The sequence below is a fragment of the Muscardinus avellanarius genome (assembly GCF_963383645.1).
Source record: "Muscardinus avellanarius genome assembly, chromosome: 9".
Taxonomy (NCBI): Eukaryota; Metazoa; Chordata; class Mammalia; order Rodentia; family Gliridae; genus Muscardinus; species Muscardinus avellanarius.
In genome coordinates, this window is record NC_137795.1 from 111640743 (window position 1) to 111663316 (window position 22574).

General features: G+C 44.6%; 1 protein-coding gene across 5 annotated transcripts in view; it reads left to right on the forward strand.

Annotated features, from left to right (window-relative positions):
- Positions 1-22574, forward strand: part of DPP6 (dipeptidyl peptidase like 6) — a gene marked incomplete at both ends in the record, with an annotated part of 1069233 nt that overhangs the window by 696130 nt on the left and 350529 nt on the right. The window lies entirely within an intron of this gene.

Consider the following 22574-nt stretch of genomic DNA (forward strand, 5'->3'; position numbering starts at 1 on the left):
TAAATGACTATTCAGCAGACAGGTCCTCTGCAGTCTCTTTGTGTGCAGATACCAAGTGCCACCGACACCTTTCCTGCTGTAAGCCTGGTTCTCTGAGTCTTTCTCAGTCTATGAAGATGGTCAGTATCAATGGGCCTGGAACTAGTATTAAGTAGAGATCAACTTCAATGCTTTCAACAGATTTGGAGACTTGGTCTCTCCCTCCCTCAGTAGATGGTGTATGTCTCTGAGACCAAACTCAACATAAGAGTCTCTGTTCTCCACAGCTAGGGCTGGGCTAGAGTTATTTGTTTTCTTAGCTGTGAGTTTCTTGAGTTCTCTGTATATTCTAGATATTAGTCCTCTATCAGAGGAGTAGTTGGCAAATTTTTTCCCTTCTGGCGACTCCTGATGAGGTTCTTGATAGTTTCCTTTGCTGTACAGAAGCTCTTCAGTTTAATGCAATACCACCTATTGATCCTCCTTTTAGTTTCTTGTGTCTTTGAGGTCTTGTTGAGAAATTTTTTTCTCTGCCTATGTGTTGAAGTGTTGAACCTATGTCCTCTTCAAGGAGCTGCAAGGTCTCTGATCTGATTTCCAAGTCTTTGGTCCATCTTGAATTGACTCTTATGCAGGGTGAGAAAGTGGGGGTATTTTTATTTTTCTGTGTATGGTTAACCAATTTTGCCAATACCATCTGTTGAAGAGCCGCCTTTTTCCAGTGTATGTTTTTGGCCCCTTTGTCAAAACTCAATTAGCCATAAGTGTGTGGATTTGTTTCTGAGTCTTCTTTTCTGCTCCATTGGTCTGTGTCTGCTTTTGTGCCAGTACCGTGCTGTTCTTATTACTGTGGCTCTGTAGTGTACTTGAAGTCAGGCATTGTGATGCCTCCTGCATGGGTCTTGTTGCTGAGAAGTACTTTGGCTATTCTGGCTTATTTGTTGTTCCAAATGAATTTAGTGATTGATTTTTCTGTCTGTGAGGAATGACCTTGGTAATTTAATGGGTATTGCATTGAATCTTCCAAAAGATCACTTTTGGAAGAATGGCCATTTTGATGATATTTATTCTGCCTGTCCAAAAACATGAAAAATCTTTCCCTTTCCTAAGGTCATCTTCAATTGCTTTTTGCAGTGTTTTATAATTTTCTTTGTAAAAGTCTTTTATCTCCTTGGTTAGATTTATTTCTAATTATTTTTTGTGGGATAGCCTAAGTGGAATTGTTTTCCGAATTTCTTTTTCAGTGGACTTACGGTTGGCATACAGGAAAGGTTCTGATTTTTTAAGATTGATTTTGTATCCAGACGCTTTGCTGAAGTTTTTGATCAGTTTGCATTTGCCAAGCTATGGAACCACCCAAGATGTCCATCATCAGATGAATGGATTACAAAACTATGTGATATGTACTCAACAAAATTTTACTCAGCCATAAAGAAGAACAAAATTATGTCACTTACAGGGAAATGGATGGAACTGGAGAACATTATGCTAAGTGAGATTAGTCAGTCACAAAAAGTAAAAAAAAAAAAATTTGGATGTTCTTCCTAATATGCAGAAGCTAGGGAGAAAAAGGGTCACAGAAGAGACCCTAGACAAGAAAGGAGAAACCATAGATAAGAAAATAAGGTGACCTAACTGAGGGGGGTGGGGGACGGGGGAAGAGGGAAATTCTGTAATATACATGTTGAACATTCACAAACATATCAAAGTCAATCACTAAGCCAAACATGAGAAGGAGGAAAGAGTGGGGGAATGGGGTGGGAATTGGAGAAGGGCTAAATAAGTGATGTGTGCATGTGTGCCTCCACCATCTCTCACCCCATTAAGATGTAGACTACAATGCACCAATAAAAAATAAAATAAGTAAATAAATGTATTGGGACTGGGAATTGAACCCAGGAGCATTCTACTGCTAAGCAACACCCAGCCCTATTTTACTTTGAAACAGGATCTAAGTAACTGATGGTCTTGCTAAGTTGCTGAGGCTGGTCGCAAACTTGTAGTCCTCTTGTCTCAGCCTCACGAGTACTGGGGTTATAGGCCTGTGCCAACATGCCTGGATAAAACTATAATTTTATTAGAAGTTTTAATAAGTCCTCATGAGATTAGTTGAGACAACAGTTTCTTAGATCTGACACCATTCAAGCAACCAAAATAAGAATAGATAAATTAGATTTTACCAAACTTAAAAAGTCCTTTGAGTGCCAAAAGACATCTAGAAAGAGAAAAATGATTCATTGAATGGAAGAAAATATTTGCAGATTTTATAACCAGCAAAGATCTAGCATCCAAACTGCATGAAGAACTCACAACTTAGCCAAGATGATGGTACACAACTGTAATCCCAGTACTGGGGAGGCTGAGACAAAAAAAAAATTGAAGGTTCAAGCATAGTCTCAGCAACTAAAGACTCTCAGTAACCTAGTGAGACCCTGTTTCAGAACAACAACAAAATGGCTAAGTTACAATGGTGTTTTAACTCAGGCATAATATCCCTGGGTTCAATCTCAGTACCAAATAAAGTATAGTGGTAGATAGATAGATAGATAGATAGATGATAGATAGATAGATGATAGATACTAGATAGATGATAGATAATAGATAGATGCTCACAACTCAAAGTAAGAAGACAAATATGTAATTTAATTTTAAAATGTATGCATAGATTAAATCTAAATTTCTCCAAATAAATGCTAGTGGCCAATAGATACATGAAAATCTCACTATGGTGTATAATTGAAATGCACCAACAGAAACATAAAATTATTAAAAAACACATAAAAGTTTCAAAAAGATTTGCAATAGCATTAATCATCAAGGAAATGAAAATTAAAATCACAATGAAATATCACTTTACACTGACCAGAATGGATATTCAGACAAAAATAAAAGAAAAATGGGAAATACCAAGTGTTGGCAGCAATGTGAATAAATTGGAACCTATATACATCACTAGGATGAATGCCCATTGTGTAGCTCTGTGGAAAATAGTCCAGTAGTTCCTCAAAAAGCTAAACATAGAGTTACCATGTTACATACTAATTCTACTTCTAGATAGAGGCCAAGAAAAGTGTGTGGGCAAGATCAGCCAGTCTCAGAAGGCCAAGGGTTGTATGTTTTCTCCCACATGTGGAAGCTAGAGAAAATATATGTCAAAGCTAAAGAAAACAAAAGGGTACTCTAGATAATTGAGGAGAGATCAGTAGCATAGTGGAGGGGATGAGGAAGGGAGATGGGAAGGGAACAGAAGAACTGATTAAAGAAACATCTCAAATGATGCTATGCCATTCATGAGAGTGTCACTGCTGACCTCACTGTTATACAACACGTGGAGGGACAGGTCACAGGGAAACACACCAGGACCTGTGTGCATGTCTATTTGTAGGACTCTGAACCTCACTATGATATGTAATTACAATGTTTCTAGCCAGGCATGGTGGTGCATACTTGTAATCCCAGTACTTGGGAAGCTGAGACAGGAGGATCATGGGTTCAAGGCCCAGCCTTAGCTACTTAGTGAGGTCCTCTGAAACTTAGTGAGACCCTGTTTCAAAATAAAGAATAAAAAATAGGGTTGGGTGTATAGCTTAGAGGTAGAATGCCCCTGGATTCAATCCCCAGTACCGCAAGAAAATAAAATACAGTATTCAAATAAAAATATAAAACAGAGAATCAGAAACATGCATTTACACACACACTTGTATATGATGCTCATAATAGTATCATTCGTCGTAGTCAAAAAGTGGAAGCAACCCAAGTATCCCTTACCAGGCAAATGAACCAGTAAATGTGGTCCACGGTACAATGGAATATTCTGCAGCGATGCCAAAGAATGAAGTCACTTCACAAGCCACATCATGCATCAGCCTTGAAAACATTAAACGAAAGAAATCAAACACAAAAGTCCACATATTGGATGCCTTCTGAGGAGGCGAATTCATAGAACCAGAAAGTAGATTAAGATGTGCCAGGGTCTAGGGATTGGACGAAAACACAATCGTAGGTGTGAAATTTCTTTTTGGAGTGAAAAAAATATTTTGGAATTTGGCAGTGGTTGTGGATACACATTTATGAATTTTATTTACTTGTTTATTTTTCATACTTTTATTGGCGCATTTGTTAATATATTATTTAAAACACCAAGATGCACACATTAATAAGGTCAGTTTTATATGATATGTAAACTTTATCTCAATTAAACTTTTAGTTTGAAACTATGGGACTGTTGTAAAAACCAATTTTTAAGTAATCTGGCCCTTTATATCTGAAAGTGCCATACAAGCTCGCCTGACAGTAAAGAGGTTTCAGCCGCAGTTCTCCAGATGAGAGTTGGGGTTGTCATTGGTGGGTGAGCTCATGAGTAGACAGAGTTGCCTAGAACTTGAGGACTCAGGTCTCAAGGTCATACATCCTGCTGAACAGAAGGAAGTCAACTCAGCTCATTGCAGTTGAGTTGAAATCTAAATGAGAACAGTTGCAAGGCTTTGGGGGAGTGTTAGTTAAGACGAATACTTGTTTTGATCTGTGATTGTGCTGATGGTGATAGAACCCAGTGAGAAACTTAACATCCACACATTTTTAATTACTATAAAAATGATCCAGTCTCCCTCGGGATCTGGGAGTATGGACCTACTTTGCTTTCCTTAGAGCAGAACTGTGCGTTGGGTAAGCACATGGTTTCTGAAGATTGCCTCTGTGATCTCGCACACTCCCTTTGGGACTTAGAACACAGAGAGAGATGTAGGTTGCTGTTTCTCCTGCCCTCCAAAAGTCCATGCAGATGTCCCTGGCACCAGAAACCAAGGTCTCTCATAAGCATTACTCGAAAGCAGAATGAAGTCCTGACGGATGTCACCAACACAGAAACGGTTCATGGCAACGGGGTGTTGGGAGAGTACACGGCTCTGGAGTTGGGTAGATGGCTTGAGTCTTGATCTAGCAGACAGCATTGCTAAGAGCAGCAGTGGTATCTACCTGATGAGGGGCCACATTTAGTCTCAACACGTGGAGAGTCTCAGTAGTGAGTCACGCTGTGGGAATGTTTGCACATGATCTTGGGTGCATTCCCACAGCATTAAGCTTCACACCCAGCATGGCCTCCATTTTGGTAGAATGAGTTAGAAAATGTTGCACACACTTAAAAAAAACATTTTAGCTGAGCACAGAGGTAGATACCTATAATTCCAATACTCAGTAGGCCAAGGCAGGAGGATTGTAAGTTCAAGGCCATCCTCAGCAACTGAGCAAGTATCACCAATCCTAAGCAGTGCCCTGGGCAGGACACTGTGGCACACACCTGTAATCCCAGTACTTGGGATCCTGAAACAGGAAAGTCACAGGCTCGGGGCCAGCCTCAGCAACTAGTGAGACCCTGTTTCCAAATTAAAAAAAAAATAGATCTGGGGGTGTTACTCAGAAACAGAACACCCTAGGATTAATCCCCATCACCAAATAAATAAGAAGGCTAATCTCCAGTACCCCTGCTACACACACACACACACACACACACACACACACACATACACACACACACACACACACACACACACACGCACACTTACACTCCTAGGCCCTTCCCTTCCAGGGTCCAACAGAATACTCGGCATCCCCCTACTGCACGGGGATCCTGTAGCTCCTGTCCCCTCCATTGCAGCAGCTAATCCTGTAAGTGCTTTGCACTCAGCTCCAGTGCAGCCTCAGCAGTGTCCGCTTTGCAATAAATAGAGAATCCAGCCCTTGCAACCCCGTATCTCTTTGAATGCTGACACCAGTTGTCAGAGGCAATAATGAACTAGAGGCAGGAGCCTTTGGTGGGGCTCTGGCGAATGTCTGAATTCCAGAAAGGGGGGAGTTATTTATTCTTCTGTTACAGTAAGCACACAGCTGAGCACTGCTACCCTGTGGTTCTGCCAGCGTCCACGCGGTGCTTATTTCTGTCCTTCTCACTGTCCATCCATCCTGTGGTTGGTACCTAGTGTTGAACCGCAGCCCCTCACATCACAGACTCTCCGTGTCCATTCTCCTGTGGCAGCTGTGGGTTTTGTTTTGATGTTCAAAGTCATGTCAGGCAGAGAAAGACGTCAAATCGTTCAATGTGCCAGCAGCCCCCGAGCTGTCTCCATTCCACTGGCACTCAGGGCACCCTCGCCCCAGCCGACGGTACCTACCCATCGACCCAACATCACTCAGTCCCCGTTAGGAGCTGAGAACACCGTGCTCACTGCCAGATGAAACGAGAAAAAAGCCATCAATATTCTCATTGAAGCTTAAAGCAAGGAGACCACAGTATTGTAATCATGACACAAAAATACAAGTCATAAAGCCTGGTCGAAGCCTGTTGTAATGCTCACAGCCCAGTTGTGTTAAGGCAGTGGGATAGGTTGCCAAGAGACAAAGACCCAGAAATGAGATAGGAGATAATGAGGTTTATTGAATGATGCTTATAAGGAAGGCCCGGGGGGATGGACTAGACAGATGCTTTGTGGGAAAGTCCAGGGGTGACGGGCTGGGACAGTGTGCTTCTCTCTGCCCCTGCTCTGGTGTCTCACCAGAGACTAGTACCTCCTGTCCTTCATAACACTTTGTCCCGGAAGGCTGCCCAGACGCCCACTTCTCTATCCACAGTGCGCTGATCTGCGCTGGTCCCTCCAAGGAGAGGAGTTTTATGTCAGGCTCCAGAGCAGTGATGTCATGCATTTGCCTAGAATGCTCCTTGTATGAGCAGCTGTCCTGGGATGCCTGCAAGAAAGCAGCTTGCCACAGATAATGCTATCTCACCCGATTTCCTAGAATTCATAAGAGAACACCAGAACACCAGTTGCTGGACATAGTGGTGCACACTTGTAATTCCAGTGCTTGGGAGGCTGAGACAGGAGGATAACGGGTTCTCGGCCAGCCCCAGCTACTTAGTGAGCCTCTCCACAACTTAGTGAGACTCCGTTTCAAAATAAAGAATAAAGTAGGGCTACGAGTGTAGCTCAGAGGTACAATGCCTCTGGGTTTTATTCCCAGTTCCACAAAAATAATAAAAGAGAGAACAACAGTGTCCTTCAAGATAATACAAGTCTGGACATTCTGGCCCAGACTCACTCTGTTTTTCTCTTAACTTGGCTAGGATTTGGGGAGCAGAAAGGGGCATTCAGGGTTATAGTATCTTACCATCCCCTTTATTTTTAAGGAGGTCACACACCTCTTGAGTTGGGTAGATAACTGGAGTCTTGATCTAGCAGACAGCATTGCTAAGAGCAGCAGTGGTATCTACCTAATGAGGGGACACATTCAGTCTCAACACGTGGAGAGTCTCAGTAGTGAGTCACGCTGTGGGAATGTTTGCACGTGATATTGAGTGCGTTCCCACAGCATTAAGCTACCCACCCAGCATGGCCTTCATTTCGGTAGAATGAGTTAGAAATGGTTGCACACACTTAAAAAAAATAACAATATGTGGTGCTTGCCTATAATTCCAGTACTTGGGAGGCCGAGGCAGGAGGATTGTAAATTTGAGGCCAGCCTCAGCAACTGAGCGTGCAGCTCAGAGGTTGGATGCTGCTGGCTTTAATTCCCAGTGCTAAACATAATAATACTAACAACCATCTTGTTCAAGTAGTACCAGCTTCCAGTCTTACACTCGGGGAACTGAGTATGCTTTCTGATTTCTAGTTACCCAGGACTCCATCCTGAGTCCTTGTGTCCCTGCTTCCCAGCACTCGAGGGCCCCTTCCCGGCGTGGTGAGAGCCTGTACAGTGAGTGCTCTTCAGATCAGTCGGTCTGGAAGCCTCACTGGCGATCCTCAGAGCAGCCAGCCTCCTCGTTCTGCAGTGCGGTGTAATTACCGGCAGTTATGCACAATTCATGTTGTAGAAATCAAATTAAAAGTGTTTAAGGCAGTCTTGGCTCCGAAGGGACCCGCCCGATGAGAAGGTGTCCTTTCAGTCTCGTCACTCATTTCTCCCTTGCTGCTCTGTGCTCTTTTCTGGATTTCTCTCTGGAATAATAGACTCGCCATTGCCTTTTATGTTTTCTGATATTAAATATGAGTCTGTGAGGGGTCACACACATCAGGTGCCTCTTTCGGCAGTCGCCGCTCTTGCGTTCTGATGAAAAGGACGGTGGTATTCTGCAGGGCACGGTCATTGTGCGGTGGTCTAAAAGCCCATAGGGCCATGTTGGCATTGGAGCATGCCTGACATTTAACTTTTTTCGGATTTCTGCATGACAGATGGACAGTGGTTTGTGGATAAAACACTAGAACACCTTCCGGTATTATGAAAATGAAGAGCCATGAGTCCAGAAGTCATATTGAAGGCAGGCTATAGGTCATGCTAAGCACAGGTTATCAGAATAGGAAACACTGGAGTCTTTGGGCAGGAACATAAAGTGCAGATGACTTTTACGGGATTGAAATGCCAGTACTTCTTGCTTCAAATGTAATGTCTGCAGCTACACTGTTCACCCTCAGCTTATCTTTTTAAAACGCTGGATCAAATCCTTATCAAATATTTTATTGAATACTCTATTAAAGATTGTTTATTGAAGAATATACATATTATTGAAGAATAATATTTTATATGATGTATAAAACATAAAACTATATCTTGTCATACGAAAACAAGATCTATAAATGTATGCATATTATATTTGCTAGTTGAGTTTTCAAACTGAACACAGTCTGTGATCTGTACTTACGTGGAAACACAGACTCTAGCCAGCAGCCCATGTGATGCCCTCCTCTCCTTTCTCACCACAGAGCTCCCCAAGGGGAACCTCATTTCTCCCATCTTAGAGTAGTGTGGGAACGTTCCTGTACCTCTCTCATTTAATTATAAAATTAATCATATACCACTCCTACTTTCACGGCCAGTTCATTGGTTCAGTTTGTGAGATTGGTTGTATTTTAGAGAGCACTGGTGCCCAAGTCTTGTTTTGTTTTGGATCAGCTCATCATAAAGTCCCGCATAATCTCTCTGACAATATCTGAGCAGTAACTGAAGAGCACGTGTGTCTATTCTAACAAGTCACGTAGACCTTATAGTGTTTAGCCTTATAGAAAAAGGCAGTTTGTCCCCTGTCTGCCCCGTACATTGAGCCCACCTCCCAGGCCCACTCTTGCTCCCTCTTTTTATCTCTCTTCAATAACGGCGGCCCCTGCTTCTTATTAGAAGATGCAGAGGTGGCGCGAGCCTCTCTGGGGCCGTCCATTTGCACGTGGGCATCTGAATTCCTTTGTGCCTGTTCATACCTGTATGACAGCGAAGCAATGGGGTGGGTGGTGTCTGCTCTGGTCATGGAACAGAGGTTTGTGTTGGCTGCTGCTGCAATGTGGGTTCTGCCTACAGCTCATTTATTAGTGCTAATTGAGATGGAGTGCCGTTAATGAGCAGTGCCAGGTGCATTAGGCAGCTTTGCGTGATTGTGGCAGATACCTGAGAGAAACAGCTTAGAGGAGGAAAGATTTATTCTGGCTTGGGGTTCCAGAGGTTCTGCCCCTGGCTGGCTGACTTCATTGTTCTGGGCCTGAGGCAATGCAGATCATCATGGCAGAAGGGTGTGGTGGAAGAAAGGACTTAGCTTATGACAGCCAGGAAACAGAAAAAGAGAGGGAGGGAAGGACTAGAGAGAGAGGAGAAGGAGGAGGAGGAGGAGGAGGAGGAGGAGGAGGAGGAGGAGGAGGAGGAGGAGGAGGAACAAGCAATACCCTTCCAGGATACGTCACCCTGACTTACTTTCTCCAACTAGTCCCTGCCTCCTCCAGTTTTGGCCGCCTCCCAGTCATGCCATCAAATTATGGATCCATCAGTCAATTAATGCACTGGTGGGTTCGAGCCTTCACTCCCCAAAGCAGCACCTCTGCACTTTGCTGCCTTGGGGACTAAGCCGTCTGCACACAAGCCTTTGGGGACACCTCACGGCCAAGCCATGCCAGCGGGTAATAGGTATCACAATGGTCCAGGAGGGATCTGTGAGAACAGGAGGCATTGGTGAGGACTCCCTGGAGAAGGAGCAGTTGAAGAAGCTAAAGAAGATGCAGGAGGGTGGAAGGAAACTCAAGAGGCAAGGCCACCTGGAGCCATCGAAAGTGGCTCTCAGTGCCCTTGACAGAGCGCAGCCTGCCCTTAGACAGGAATGAGAGACACACGGTAAAAGTGGGGTCCAGGGAGGCACGTGTCTTGGTCAGCATTTTTAGTGCTGTAATCTAAATCAACGGGCCACACAGCATAGAGGAAGGAAGTTACTTGCTCACAGCTTTTTGGGAGATTTCAGAATTCTGGTCCATGTTAGCCTGGGTTATGTCTGCGGAGCTCAGGGTATGTCAGCCAGTGGGAGGCAGAAAGACCAAGGCTCTGATTTCACATCTGGAGGCTGGAAACAGAGAGAGAAAAGCAAGGGGATTCAAAAAGCACAGTCTCTAAGGCACACCCCAGGGACTCAAGTATCCCAGCCACACCCCAAGGACGCACCCACCCCAGACACACCCCAGGGGCCACCTACCCCAGCCACACCCAGGGGCCCACCTTCCCCAGCCACACCCCAAGGACGCACCCACCCCAGCCACACCCCAGGGGCCACCTACCCCAGCCACACCCCAGGGACCCAACTTCCCCAGCCACACCCAGGGGCCACCTACCCCAGCCACACCCAGGGGCCCACCTTCCCCAGCCACACCCCAGGGGCCCACCTTCCCCAGCCACACCCCAGGGACCCACCTTCCCCACCACACCCCAGGGACCCAACTTCCCCAGCCACACCCCAGGGACCCACCTTCCCCAGCCACACCCCAGGGACCCACCTTCCCCAGCCACACCCCAGGGACCCACCTTCCCCAGCCACACCCCAGGGACCCAACTTCCCCAGCCACACCCCAGGGACCCACCTTCCCCAGCCATACCCAGGGGCCCACCTTGCCCAGCCACACCCCAGGGACCCACCTTCCCCAGCCACACATCAGGGGCCCACCTTCCCCAGCCACACCCCAGGGGCCACCTACCCCAGCCACACCCCAGGGGCCCACCTTCCCCAGCCATACCCAGGGGCCCACCTTGCCCAGCCACACCCCAGGGACCCACCTTCCCCAGCCACACATCAGGGGCCCACCTTCCCCAGCCACACCCCAGGGGCCACCTACCCCAGCCACACCCCAAGGACCCACCTTCCCCAGCCACACCCCAGGGACCCACCTTCCCCATCCACACCCCAGGGACCCACCTTCCCCAGCCACACCCCAGGGACCCACCTTCCCCATCCACACCCCAGGGACCCACCTTCCCCAGCCACACACCAGGGGCCCACCTTCCACAGCCACACCCCAGGGGCCCACCTTCCCCAGCCACACCCAGGGGCCCACCTTCCCCAGCCACACCCCAGGGACCCACCTTCCCCACCACACCCCAGGGACCCAACTTCCCCAGCCACACCCCAGGGGCCCACCTTCCCTAGCCACACCCCAGGGGCCCACCTTCCCCAGACACACCCAGGGGCCCACCTTGCCCAGCCACAGCCCAGGGACCCACCTTCCCCAGCCACACCCCAGGGGCCCACCTTGCCCACCACACCCCACCTGCCTAGGTGACCACCACATTAATCCAGTGCACTGGGTTTTCACAGTGCTGAGATTACAACCCTCGTCATGCGTATTTCAACCCTGAGCATTAATACAGGACCTCTTCAGCGGATGTTCTACGTCTAACCGCTAACAGCGCGGTGGCGGATAAGCAGCAGGTTGAAGGAGTGAGAGACACCAGGCTCTGGTGACAGACTGGGCTCTAATTGCTCCTGCTGTCTAGGCCAGGTTCTGTGCCATGGCCTTTTCCAGAATCTGATGAAAACCTTAAGTCATCTTATCACTGTGGGAGATAGGAAGGGTATACAGGAGCACAGACACTGGGTCAGTCCCATAAAGTTCACAGACCTGGTCAGCTGAGCCACGGGCCATTTGGGGGATCTGCTCCAGCACTTATTGAAAACCCAGCCATTAATGTTTATGAATGAAAATATCTGCATCTGCAAGAACCAAAATGGTGACTACAGTTGCTCAAGTGACCGTGTCTGCGTTCTTGCCTGGCACACGTTCTGGGCTGACTCGGCAGCTCAAGGGATCCAGTGTTAGGATGTCTCCATCCTTCTCTGCTGTCATCCGCAGCACATTGGCCAAGGGGCCAAAGCAGGCCCACCTGTTACATACCCACACAGGCAGCAGGAGAGGGACACAGAGAAAACTTGCTTCATGTATGTCAAGAATTAGCCAAAAGATGGCTTATCTGCTGTTACTGTGCTACCTGGAAACCATTGCTATAAGGGACATTTCAAAAGCAGGCGTCAGGCTCTGTGTAATTGGGGAGGCACTGAGCATTGGGAAGCAGCTCACAGTGTCTGCCACACAAGCAAGACCCCTTGGTTTATGAAACACTTGAAGAAGCTGGCCATGGTGAGGCATACCTCTAACCCCCAGCACTGGGGAGGCTGAGACAGGAGAGTCATAGGTTTGAGGCCAGACTCAGCAACTTAGCAAGACCCTGTTTCAAAATAAAAAATGCCTGGAGGTATAGGTTGGTGGTAGACTGTCCCTGGATTTAACTCCCAGTATAATAAAATAAAACTTTTAAAGAAACACTTGAGAAATGCAGTCTATTTTCCTTTAACTCTTGGACAGTGAATCTGAGTCATTCTTAAATTGAAACAAAGTGAAAAGAGGTGGCTGTGACAGAATCTTGTGGAGAAAGGATTAGTTTACACTGCTGTTAACCTTAAAGTGAGCTGCGGGCTTCCAGAGAACTGAGATGTGGGTCCCTGGAAGCACCTTAACATCTCTCTTGCCTCCCCATCATTATTTCTAGAAAGATTGGAAGGGGGTCTTGCTTATTTATTGCATCCTTACAGTAAAGGGCCATTTTTCTAAAGGATGGCAATCGATGCTCATTCCTCATGCTTGTGTGAAGACTCTAAGCCCAGGAAAATGTGTCTGCATACTTATCCATAAAGGGCACTTCTCAGGCATCGTGCCATTACGCATCCTATTTTAAAGGCTCAGGTGTGGAAATGAGCAAATTTTATCCTGGTGCCCTGGCTTCTCTGGAGCATAACACTGGGTTTGGATGAGAGCCTCATGGCAAATTTCAGATACATTTTGAGAGCCTTGGGGCCCATGTTTAACATGGCTGACCACTGGTCAATGTTTAAGTGAAAGCTCTGGCCAGTCAGGAACCAAAGACAGCCCTCTGGTGGAGGATACCCAGGTGGGAGTGACATGCCTCCTGAATATATGCTCGTGGCTACCGCAGAAGCACAGGGCACGTACTCTCTCAGATGACTGCTACCTTGTCCTCAGATCCCAGGTTCTCACTGGATGAGTGTTGTACTTTGAAGGGAGGTGTTCAAACCATCACAAATTAGGTTAAGTGCCAGTTCACAGTAGAACCTCTCTCTCTTGCTTTCCCCTCTGCCTACTCCTCCTGCTTTTCTTTGCTCTCCTTCTTTTCTTGGTACTGAGGGTTGAATCCCAGGGCTGTCCTACCTCTGAGCTATACCTCAGCTTTTGTCATTATTTATTCTTAAGTCTCACTAAGTTGCTGAGGGCCTCACTAAATTGCAGAGGCTGGCCTTGAACCAGCAACTCTGTCTCAGCCTCCCAAGAACTGGGATTACAGGCATGCACCATCACATCTGAGTGAAATTTCTCTCATATTTTGGTAAATGATGGTTACATGCTCAGAGGAGGACTCTTAAAGTGGTAGGTGAGGTAGAAATGGGAGAAAGACCCTGAGCAATGAGCTGGGCTAACAACTGCCCCCCAGAAAATCATGTCCAAGCCCCTGGAACCAGGCAAGTTGTGTAATATGGCAAAGGAGGGAGGTCCTTTGTGGTCCCATTGTGCGTGTTGAGATGGGAGTTCTTCTGGGTCATCCAATGTATTCCAAGTGGAAGCAGAAGATTGGACACAGCCAGAAGAGATGGTGGTATGTCTAGGGGGTCAGGAGGGGAAGGATGTGGCCACAAGCCACCGACAGCACCAGCCTCTTCCCGAGAGCCTCTGCAGGACACAGCCTGGCTGGCTCATTCGGGCCCAGTGAGACCCATTCCTGACTCTTGCCTCCAAACTGAGAGGAGACTTTTGTTTTCTGTCATCCTGTTTGTAGTTCTGCTACAGCCACAGGAGGACGGTGATCCTTTCAGGAGGATTAATGCCTCTGCCAGCTTCTCGGGGCCCTGTCCTGCAGGCGGGTAGATCCCTGGGTGTGAAGAGGTCAGAATCAGGAGATGTGCAGGCTCTGGGGCTGTGACCTGGCCTACTGGAGCCTCCTTCATGCCTTCTGCAGTTCTACCTGCTCGCAGGAAAGCCGTGCTGGGCTCCACTCTCTGGGCTCTATGAGACAACTCTCTATTCCCATATTTGGTTCTCTATCATCTGTTCCATTAAGCAGAGAGTAGAATTCATTCGTCTTAGGGTGAATATTGATACTGTACAAAATTTGAAGGAAAAAGGCTATCCTTGTCTTCAGCATTTGTTTTTTTTTTCCCCCCTTAGGACTTTGGTTACATGCATTCAACAGATAAAATACTTCCACTTACAGCCTGTGCTAAATTAACTGAAACAAGCAAATTAAATAGAGATCAACAAATGAAGCCAACAAAATTCACAGAAAGCATACATTTTATATGATAGATGATGACTTTTGAAATGAGGCCACCCCTTAAAATGTGTGTGTCTCGGTTTGCTGCATGGCACAGGTATTGGGTGTCCAGTATGCCTACCTTATGAGGCACTTCAAAAGAAGCATACACCAGCCTGGAGTCCTACATACTTCTATTCACACAGCAAGCCAAGCTGTTTTTGGGGAAGGTTAAACCAGCTGACCTTGGTGTTGGCGCACATTGAAGACATGGCAGCTCAGACTTGAATCTGGTAGGAGTGTTGGTGAATGGCCAGAATGCGATTTTTTTAGTTTTTATTTTACAAGTCATATGTATTTACAGAAAAAGTAGACACTAGAGAAAATATTAAATTAACTGGACTATAGAATCAAAAAGTTCATCTCACTTGAATTCCTCCTTCTTTTTTTTACCCTGAGTTATACAACCTATAAAGTAACTCGATGTCCTCTAGAGATGTATTTTGTCACAACACAACGTGTATTTATACATAAATTTCTTGTCCCACTGATCTTAAATGTACCTCCCGCCCCCTCAGTAGGTAATCTGGGACATTCTCCTACCTGGAGGACCTCCTCCATTGGCCGCGCCCACCTCTACACTCTTGTACTTAGCTGTGCAAGTTTCTAGTCTCTCCTCTCACTCTAATATACTCTCCCATAAAGTACTAACAAATTCACCTCTTAAAAGGAAATCATATCTAAAAAATCAAATTTATACTTAAATACTTCTGTTGTTTAATCTAAAAATATGGATGAAACTATACGGAGAAAAAAATACAATACTCTGTCACCAAGCAATCTGTCTTCCTGCATTCCTGTCAAGTGGATTTTCATTTCTTAAAATCCATCAATAGACTTGAGGCTGAGCCAGAGGCTTGTCAACTGCCTTAGGCCTTGAGGGGAACCCGGAGGAATGGAGCAAAGGTGAGTGTGGAAGGGGGGCTATGAAGGACCTTATAAAAAAACCCATCAATAGCTACATTGAGTTTGTTGCTATTTCGTCCACAACTTTCTTAAACAAACTGGGTTTTCTTAAGGCAATTCTGTTGGATTATTTCCTCTTGACACGAGGAAATAAAACGATTCCAGGTGGAAAGAACGTCTATATGTAATGGGCTAATCATACCTATAAGGGAGACTAGAAAGGTTGCAGAATACAAGATTTACATACAAATATCAGCTGTGGTTCTGTGTACGAGCAGCAAAATGTTAGAGATCCAAATTGTGAAAGGACCAGATGCATGAGCCTAGGCCACCATAACTAAATACCAGGCTGGGTGGCTCACAGAACAGGATTTTTTCGCTCACAGTTCCAGGGGTTGTGTCCAAGGCCTAAGCACTAGTGGGTGGTATCTAGTGAGCCCCCTCTTTGTGACTTCTATAGAACATCTCCTTTCTGTGTCCTCTCTCTGTGTGTGCACATGTGTGCACATGGAAAGAGTGAATTCTTGCATCTCCTCCTCTTTTTACAAGAATACCGATCCATCAGACTAGATCATCACTCTCTGATACCATTAAACTTTAATTTTTCCTTAAAGGCCTTATCTCCAAATACAGCCCCCTGGGTCTGAGGGTTTCAACGTAGAAATTTTGAAGGGTATGCCATTCTATAATGCAGTGCTTGTGGACACTTGTTTGGGGCATTAATGTATATAACAGAGACACCTGCAGCCTCTCCAGTATTACCATCCATCTCACATGCAGAGTATAGTTATTCACTCCATCCCAAGACCCCCAGAAATCTCAGCATACTGCAGCATCAGCTCAAAGTCCAAAAGGTCATTGGCTCAGAGGCCCCAGATCTCCTCATCTGAGTCATCTAAGAGAGTCTATCGGTATGGCTGGTTGTGCTTCGCCCTGGGACACAATTCTGCTCTGTGGTAGACCTCTGAAGCTAAAGAACAAGGGTCAGCTCCAAAAATATGACGGGACAGTCATAGGGTAAAAGATGCTCAAAATGGAGAAAGTTTATGAAAAAAAAAATCCCCAGTTCCAAGCACTTTCTTAGTTTTGTTAGAGAAGCTTTCATTGGCTTTAAGGTATGGTGATGATGTTTTGGGGCTCACAGGCCGGCCCTGGAGACATCCTACTTCTTCATGAAGGGCAGAATGATTTTGTAGTGGAATGATTTTAGCAGCCTGTTTCTGCCTGAGTTAGTTTTGGTTGCAACAGCCTTTCTTATTACATACTCAGTTGCCATTAGTCCAAGCTGGTAATAGTTTTATAGATATTAAATTCTGAAGAAACTATGAGTTCCCAGTGTATGTCATGGGATTCGTTCCAATAGACAAGAGGTGCCCCCACAGGACTTTCAATGGTGCTCCTGTCTCTATAGTTGGCCTCTCCTGAAACAGCAGAGGGGATACATGAATCAAATACTTAGTATTTTTTTTATGTTGAGCTTTTTTATGACTAAATACTTTGACCTTCTGAGATTTTTAACAAAAGGTTGTTTAACTACATCCTTTTATTCTCTTGACAGCGAGTATCTTTTAATTATTATATGTCTTATAATCTGGATAAGGTGAGATATTTCTCAAAGAAACATATACAAATAGACAGTAAGCACATAAAAGATGCTGAAGAACATTGGGTTTGGAATATTAATCATCCAGTAGAAAGGACTGGAGTACTGATACGTGGTATGCATTATAAGTAATGCATATATGTATACATTATAAATAGTGAATAAACACATTTGTATGATTCAATTCATATGAAATGCCCAGAATAGACATACACACAGAGAGAGGGGATTTTTTGTTGCTTAGGACTGAGGAGAGAAGAGCAGGAATGGTTATATGGTTTCCTATTTGAGTAATTAACATGTTACAGCCTTAGATGATAGTGATGGTTGCACAACTCTGTAAATATACAAAAATAATTGGATTGTATACTTTAAACGGGTGATATTGTGGGGTGTGAATTTATAAATATCCCAATGAGAGGGGAAAAACTAGGCAATGAGCATGTCAACCAATTTGAATATTATTCTGTGAAATCATAGGTGCCCAACGGTTATAACTTATTAAGGAAAACAGATTGAAAATATATTTTTAGAATTTTAATTTATTTCTTATATCTATAGGAATAGAATTAAATGTATGCAGAGGAAATGGGTACCCTTGAGATATTTGAATCACAAGATTTTTCTAGATCTTCAGGGTACCCAGAATTTCTTGATTTGTATGGTATGTAGAATAAAACTGATGACTTAGTTGCCATTTCAGTTAAAAGTAAACCATGGTGGTGCATACCTTTAATCTTATTATGTGGGAGGCTAAGACAGGAGACTCTCGGGTTGGAGAACTGCCATAGCAACAGAACAAGACTCTCAGTAACCTAGCGAGATCCAGTTTCAAAGTAAAAAGTAAAAAGGGCCAGGGATGTAGCTCAGAAGTTATATGTCCATGGGTCCAATCCCTAGTATCATTTTTAAAAAGTACAGTATTATTAACTTTGATATTATGTTACTAATTCATAGATGGTTTTAAAAACATGGAAACTTAAAAGAAAACTTTTAAGATAAATTAACACCTGTGGTACTTTTCATGAACATAAACTTCAGGTGGAAACAGAAATACTTCAGTATTACAAAGACTTTATTATAAAGATAAGCAAAACTAAAGCAGAGGTGTAGATTGTAATAACAAAACGCTTTCTTCAATCAAAACAAATCATTTGGGCATATACTACAATTGAACTTCTATGTCGAAGCAACTTAGGAAATCATCATTTCTGTTTTAGGGGAAAAAAGGGGAAAAGTTCAGTTAGTGTGAAATATATACTTGAAAGCAGATGACCAGTCAGTTCAGTGATAATGACTAGTATCAGAAAAGAAGGCATTGTCAACTTTGAGCAAGTCAAGGAGAAACACATCCTACAGAGGTATGGATGGTGGATTTCCTTATAGCACTTCTGCTGTCACTCAGAGAAAGGAGCTGTGTTAGTCAGCTTCCCATCACTGTGACAACATGCTGGAGATATAATCACCAAAGAGACAAAAGGTTTGTTTTGACTTATAGATTCAGAGATTAAGTCTGTGATCACTTGACTGTTGTTTCTGCATGTGTAGTTTAGCCAGATCATTGTGGTAGAGATGGAATGCCAAAGAGAAGAGGAGGAGAAGGAGGAGGAAAAGGAGGAAGAAAAGGAGGAGGAGGAGGAGGAAGAGGAGGAGGAGGAAGAAGAGAAAGAAGAGGAAGAAGAGGAGGAGGGAGAGGAGGAAGAGGAGGAAGAGGAGGAGGAAGAGGAGGAGGAGGAGAAAAGGGGCCAGAGACAAGATATACCCTTCAAAGTATGAGCCCAAGGACCCACTTTGTCCAACTGGGCCCTGCCTCCCAATAGACCATCAAGTTAGGAGTCTTTCAATGGATATATCTATTGAAGAGGTCAGAGCCCACATGGTCCAATCACCTTCCACATGCCCCATCTCTGAACACTGCTGCACTGGGGACCAAGCCTCCATCAAAGGAGCTTTTGGAGTTTTGAAGGGAGGCGTTTCAGATCTGTCATGACAGCAGTTTACTGTAATTCTCATCTCAATTACAGTTATTGAGTTTCTTATGTTCAGGGTCAAGCTATGCCAGATATATATATATATATATATGAAACCAAATACATATATATGTATGTATATGGAAAGAGAGAGAGAGGAGAGAAAGAAAAAGAGAGAGAAAGAGAAAATGAAAGGGAAAAAGAAAGAGAAAAAGAAAGAGTCTTTCTTGTGCTTTGTAAAGAGTCAGTCGTGTGCTTTGTAAAGGGAGGGTGTGGGTCCTAGACACACAGCTGCCACCGTTCTGTCTCCTGGGTCCTGCCCACCTATGAGATGCTGCCTCCTCAGTCCTGAACTAAGGATCTGTCTGGTGAACCGTTTGCTGCAGCTGGGGAGTTTAATTCAGAAATAGGTCAAAAATCCCCAGGGTTCCTATTGGGCCTCATGGAGATGTTGCCTGGTTTTGTATTTCATTGTTTCTGATCTGTTGATAGTAGCATGTTATAAATTTGCCCTTTCATTATGATAAGAATCTACCAAGGAACTGTGAGTAGCATCTACAACAGATATCACTGACTGAGCATCTTGTACTTAGGGGAAAAAAAGGTCTAATTGGAATGATCAAGTGCCTAGCAGTGCCTGGCGCAGGACGCTCAGCCCACCCGCAGGCTGCAATGGGAAGGGAGACCGGGGTTTCTCAAGGAGCCCTTTGCTTTCTGCCAAGCTGCAGCCCTGCCAGGCTCATCAGGAAAAGAACAGGCCACACTGGCTTATTCTTAAGCAGAAGCTATCTCTTCTAAGCTCCTGAATTAACAGCGCAAATAGCAAAAACTGGACAGCATCTCTGATTCCCCTGTGTTCTTCTGAAGTGTGTGTCAGAGCACAAACAAATATTCTCAACTTTGGCAGAAATAAAATTTATTCTAAGTAGAAAAGGCCCTTTGCTCTGAGCCTCAGCATGGGGGAAGACTCTTTTCCTAAGCTCTATCCCTATCGTAGTCCCTGTCTCCTGTGAGCTTTAAAAATTCTTAGTTCTTGACATCAGCCATCAAGTTGCCCACGTATCTATTTAAGCATCATTAAGCCTCTCAGGAGTGGGGTTACCTTACTCAAAGTGACTTTCCCACCTTGCTATTTCAGTCAGGAGCTGAAGGCTCAAATATGCTATAATATCCAAAGAGTCCAAAAGAAAGAAACTCAATGGGGTGTAATAGAGATCCATGAACTGGAGTCCTAGAAGCTTTGGAGAATTCCTTGAGATTATCTATTCTTATTTCATTATGCAATCTCAACAAACTCCATTACCACATGCCCAGCCTTCCACAGATTTTGAAACAGAAAATTAAAACAGACAAAAGGGCATGACTGGGGGGAAACAGCCTGACAACCCAAGCCCCAAAAGCTGGTTCAACAGCCAGAGACACCATCTACAGCCCACCAGTATAGGGTGCACACAGATATGCGGGCCCTAACTAGCACCGAGATTATGTCACAGAGCATCAAAATACAAGATAGATGAAAGTAGAGTCCTTGAGAAATGTGCAGTGGGATTTAGCATCTTCCATTTAAGAGGAAAAACAAGCAGACAAATACTCCAGGTAGATACGAACATCAGAAGTGGTGGAAGTTATGCAGTCTCTTAATACCACAACAGAGGAGAAGTTGGGTGGATGGACTGTCCTGCATGCCCCATCTGTTAGTTCAGGCTCCCCAGACAGCCTGTATCTCTTGAAAGCAGATAAATGGATTTTTGTGGCTCTAATGGAACAGCCTCTTCTGAGGGAGAGCTAATATCCCAGGAGCTTTGACCTCTAGAAAAGGGATAAAAACTGCCAGACATTTTTTTTAATCTGGCCCACTAACGCCATTAACTGAACATCCCTTTTGGGATCAGGCATCCGTGCGGTGCCCTCCGGGGCTTATCACAGAGGGCTGCCTTCTGGAGTGGGAATAAAGATGAGTGATAAATAAATTTGTAAGCCGGGCGTGGTGGCTCAGCTTGTAATCCAGCATTCGGGAGGCACAGACAAGAGGATCGCAGTTCGCAGCCAGCCTCAGCTGCTTAGGGAGGCCCTCCGCAACTCAGTGAGATCCTGTTTCAAAATAAAGAAGCGGGGACTCTAAAACATTGTTTCTTGGTGGGATTGCAAATTAGTGCAACCACTTTGGAAAATAGTAGGGAGGATCCTCAGAAGAATGGGAATGAACCTACCATATGATCCAGCAATACCACTTCTGGGTATCTACCCAAAAAGAAGGAAAACAATCTACCAAACTAATCCATGTGTATCTATGTTCACAGCTGCACAATTCACCATTGCCAAACTATAGAACCAGCCAAGATGTCCATCAACAGATGAATGGATTACAAAACTGTGGGATATGTACACAATGGAATCTTACTCAGCCATAAAGAAAAACACAATTACATAATTTACAGGGAAATGGATGGAACTGGAGGACATTATGCTAAGTGAGATTAGTCAGTCACATAAAAAAATAAGAAATCAGATGCTCTCCCGAATATGTGAAAGCTAGGAAGAAATGGGTCATAGGAGGAACGCTAAATGAAGAGGGCAATTCTATAGATGAGCAAATAAGGTGACCTAACTGAGAGGATGGGAGGGGGAAGAGGGAAATTCTGTAACGTACATGATGTACTTTAACAAACATATCAAAGTCAATCACTAAGCCAAGCATGAGAAGGAAGGAGGGGGAAGGAATGGGGTGAGGATTGGGTAAAGGCTAATTGGATGATGTGTGCATGTATGTCTCCACCATCTTTTATCCCATTAAGATGTATGACTACAATGCACCAATAAAATATTTTTTAAAACACAAAAAATAAAGATTAAAGAATAAGAAATAGCCAGGCATGGTGGCGCACGCTTGTAATCCCCGCGCTTGGAAGGCAGAGACAGGAGGATCGCGCAGGTTCGAAGCCAGCCGCATGCACTGGCTTAGGAGACCCTGTTTCTTTTTTATTTTTTATTTTTGGTGGTACTGGGGTTCCTAGAAGCCCTTCTACCTCCGGGCTACACTCCCAGACCTATTTTTACATTTTTATTTGGAAACAGGGTCTCTTAAGCCAGTGCGCGCGGCTGGCTTCGAACCTGCGCAATCCTCCTGTCTCTGCCTCCCAAGCGCGGGGATTACAAGCGTGCGCCACCACGCCCGGCAGGAGACCCTGTTTCTAAATAAAAATATAAAATAGGTCTGGGAGTGTAGCCCAGAGGTAGAAGGGCTTCCAGGAACCCCAGTACCACCAAAAAAAAAAAAAAAGAATAAAAAATAGGGCTTGGGGTATCATTCAGAGGTAGAATGCCCCTGGGTTCTATCCCTAAGTAAGTAAGTAAATAAATAAATAAATAAATAAATAAATAAATAAATAAATAAATAAATAAATAGATTGATTATATAAGGATCTTTGGATGTTGTCCTTTCTGAATGTGAA